The sequence below is a fragment of the Thermobia domestica genome, chromosome 5 (assembly GCF_964235325.1).
Source record: "Thermobia domestica chromosome 5, izTheDome1.hap1.1, whole genome shotgun sequence".
NCBI lineage: Eukaryota > Metazoa > Arthropoda > Insecta > Zygentoma > Lepismatidae > Thermobia > Thermobia domestica.
Window position 1 is genome coordinate 48,329,475 of NC_137458.1, and position 4,111 is coordinate 48,333,585.

The 4,111-nt window shown below is 35.5% G+C and overlaps 1 non-coding gene across 1 annotated transcript; it reads left to right on the plus strand.

The window, feature by feature from the left end:
• The first annotated feature begins 1,684 nt into the window (after positions 1-1,684).
• On the plus strand, positions 1,685-1,756 carry TRNAR-CCG (transfer RNA arginine (anticodon CCG)). Its single transcript has one exon. It is a non-coding gene; the product is annotated as a tRNA-Arg (tRNA).
• Positions 1,757-4,111: the final 2,355 nt, after the last annotated feature.

Here is a 4,111-nt window from a genome sequence, read left to right on the forward strand (position 1 = left end):
TCTACAAGATAATTTATGTCTTCCTGTAGGGCAATCGTATCATGGAAACACGATATTTCTCTATATAATTTACAATCGTCAGTAAAAAGTAAAGTTTTACAAAAGTTTAAAAAAAAATACTGTTCACATAATTGTTTCTGTGGCAATGTCCACCACAGTTTTTTCCTGGTGTATCTGCTTTTCTTTATTTTTTATTTTGTATTCTATCTAGTCTTTAGCGTGAGTCAAATATGTCCAATATGTAGATTGAAATTAGATATGCCTATTTTAATTGGTCATGCTTAATTCTTTTTTTTCTATTTTTTTCTTGTCCATTTTCTGGTCAGCAAAATAAAGTATAAAAGATTATCTTTGTTATGTTTTTAGCAGTTCTAAAATACTCTGAAAGAAAATACCACTAGGACAAAGGTTAAATATTTTCTCCCTCTTCCTTCGTAGACCTGGCTACATTGCACTGTTTTCGTTGTTTAGTTAGTTTTGTGAGTGATTGTGACTGGTCACCACTGGAAGACGCGTAGGGGCGGAAGAATTCTATTCATTGACTTGATAACTCTTTCCGGTGAATTTAAGTTAAATGTTTGTTGCCTTTCACTGTAATTAAAGATCGTTCGTTGAACAAGTTAAAGAGTTTAGTAAGATCTTTGTCTTCAGAAGCCTGTTTGGTTTCGCTTGTCACTGATAGGAGACAAGGTTGACTAATCTTAGAAAAACATTTACAGAATTCCTAGAAATGAAGCGATCATGAAGGTGCAAAGCATGTATACAGTATTTTTATCAATGAATAGAGCGTAAATTGTTCGATCGAAACTTTCTGCGATCAATTAAATAATTGTAGGATTACCTGCTGTGATTCTTAATGAAACACACATTTCGTTAAGCGTCTCTTAAACCTATATGACCGGAAACGACTTTAAGTAGCGCCTTTTAGCCCACTTTTTTCCCTGAACATCTTATTAATTTACGTCCATACATTTTCACCCCATATGTCGGCTTTTTAAGCAGCCAGCATTTTTTAAATATAAAAATTGATACTATTTTGTTAAATATTAGCTAATTTTGGTTAAGTCTGCTTAGATTAGCTTTGGTATTTCACGGTAACTTAAATTTGTGCTTACCTTCACGGTTTGTATAGATCGTCCATTTCCCAACACTCCTCCGTTGCACACAACGCGTTTCCATTCTATTCACTTCACAGATTACTCATATATCAATTACCCTTCCGTAACATTCCTTTGGCGTGGGAGACCCGAGTTCGATTCCCGGCGGGAACTCATGTTCGGATTCCACGTTAATCAGTAGGTCCCGTCTCATATAGTCTTGTGCTAAAAGGGACGTTAAACTCAAAATCAACTCAACTCAACCTTCCGTAATTTGAACTCATTCCTCTTACAAAAGTAACATTCTGCTTGTTAGGGCGGTTCTCAGCTTACGCATGGGACATTTGTACACAAAAACTGTTTTTTAAAACAAAAATGTATTTTCAAATAAAATATGTCAAAATTAGGAGGAGGAATTATTAGTGCATAGTTAAATAAAAAGAAACACTCAAAACAATTGCAAATTTGAGTTATAAGCCAAAATTAAGCGTTACGCACCGGACTCAGACAAAAAGCTCGTTTGACAACCTCAATTTCATTGGACATTCTCTGCGATTTATGGCAGCATTTTCATTTTATATGCCGGGGGCGCGGTAGCTCAGTGGTAGAGCGTTCACCTCCGGTGTTTGGGGTCCCTGGTTCGATCCCAGGTCGCGCCGTGTGGACTTTTTGGTGAACAAACACCGTGCTCGTGGGTTTTCTCGGGGTTCTCCCGTTTCCTTCCACTTTCTTCATTTCACTCATTTCCCAATATTACCGTCTCCTTTAGCCTAACCGGCATAAACGTGGGACGTTAAACTTAAAGATTTCTCTCTTTTTTTTCATTTTATATGTCATCACTTATGTTCTACATTCATTCTCCTTACTGTGCATTATATTTTTAAATTGGAAAATATAATCTAATTAGCTTCACATTATGTTTTCTTTTTCGACTCACCGTTACGCACGGGACAGAAAATTAACAATGCAATTGTCTGGTTATTATAAGATTGTTATTATGCAATATCCTTACTAAAGAGATTGATATTTTAAGATTAGCATTTGGACATTAACAAGCATAAAAAATTTACATCCATAATTTAATTTAAATGAATTAAATTACATTCCAAAGTATCAAAGTCGAACTTTGCTAGGCAACTCGCTTAGTGCTACTATGTTTTTCGGGTATTTGTCTGAGAGCTGATTGGTGGCGTTCAAACCACATAATGTTATACAACTGTTGAGCTGCTCGATCCTCTGTGCTACCTACCAAACGTTGAGTCGTTTGAACGCAGCCAAAATCAGGCGAAATGCGGGAAAGTGAATTTTAGTGAAACAGTTGGTTTTTGGTTATTTGGTATTATTGATTGTTACTTCACAGTGAAGATTTGTTTTAGTGTGATTTTTTTAAAGTAAGTAATATGGATTCACAGACAAGTAACTCTGTTCCCAGTAATATTGTCAGGGATGAACTGAATCGATCAAGAAAAAGCAATGAGTGGCTCTGAAAGAGCTAGAAAATATATAAATTGACTTAAACATAGGAACCAAGGCGAGACTGAAAAATAAAGTGAGAGGATGCAGCGTTATAGGTAAGTTAAAGGATTAACTCTTTTCCTCTCACGTTCCTTTTGCGAAACTCATTCCGCATTGTTTTGTTGTTGACCATTTAGAAGAGGAAAACACTCAAATGTGAAGAAGAACAAGGTAATTCAAGTTAGATTGGTTCAAGGAAAACGAAAAGAGTGCCAGCGTAGAGAATGATATATATTCATCAAGTGATGGGAGCAACATTAATTCAGAATACAACTTTGAAGACGATGTTCATAATGATATTCCAACCCTCCAACTGTCGAGCTCAGAATGGATAATATTAGAGCAGAGTAGGTAAATTGGGATATCTATCCTAAAGAAGGAGAGGAAGAAACAATAGAAACCTTTTGTATTCGTAATAGTTAAGCACCAGCGGGGTGCCCTGCAGACAATAGGAAGAGAGTATAGTTGTATAGAAATACACTATTGTTTAAATGACATATGATGACAGGTAATGGTTGTTGTACTATTGTATGTATAAAAGAGAATAATAAAAGATGTCAAAGTTGAAAAGATAAATGATTTAAAAAAAAAACCTTGGAAAACTTGTTGAACAATGGTAAGCTTGTTATAAAGAATAATAAAAGAGAAACCTTGCAGCTGTATGTAAAGAATAATAAAAGAGAAACCTTGGGAAAATTAACGAACAATGGGAAGCTTGTTATAAAGAATAATAGAATTATAGAATACTTTGCAGGTGTATGTAAAGAGAAACCTTGCAGCTGTATGCTTTAAAGAATATTAATTTATGTGTTGAACAATACCGGATTGTTATAAAAAGATTTTTAACCCGGCGGCGTCGGAAACGCGGAAGCGGCGCGGGAAGGCGCGGGGAGTGCGAACGGAAAATACCCGCGTGCGCGGGCGCGAGCGCGTGACGTCATTTGAAATTTTTATTTAAATATTGGTTTTAAAAAATAGACATGTATAGTTTTGTTAGCGATGGAGAACCGTCAGTTTGTAGAAGACATTGATGTGAAGCATAAGTTAAACGCTGAGAATGAATATCCAGATTCTCCAGATTGTACATTTGATGAAAATGAATTAGAAAGATATGAAAACGAAAATATAAAAGTTTATGCAAGTGATAGTGAGGCTGGAATAGATAATGAAGTGTATGAATTTTCGCAAGATAATTCACATTTTGAGGCGGAATCAAATGACGAAGTGGTATCAAATGTGGATACGCCACCATGTTCACCTGATTTATCAGAATTAAGTTGGAACTGTGAATGTGGTGTTAACTATGTGGATGTGAACTGTGTAAGAGATTGCATTGCGAAATGGAAACCAAATGATTATTTAATATGCTATGCATGTTATTGGCACGATACATGTGAATGGTCGCATGAATGTTTTTATTGTAATGAAGACGTTTTAGACATTCGTGTTTGGTCTGTGTTAGTGAATCCTCGTGTACAGGAGGAATTATTTGACATTTA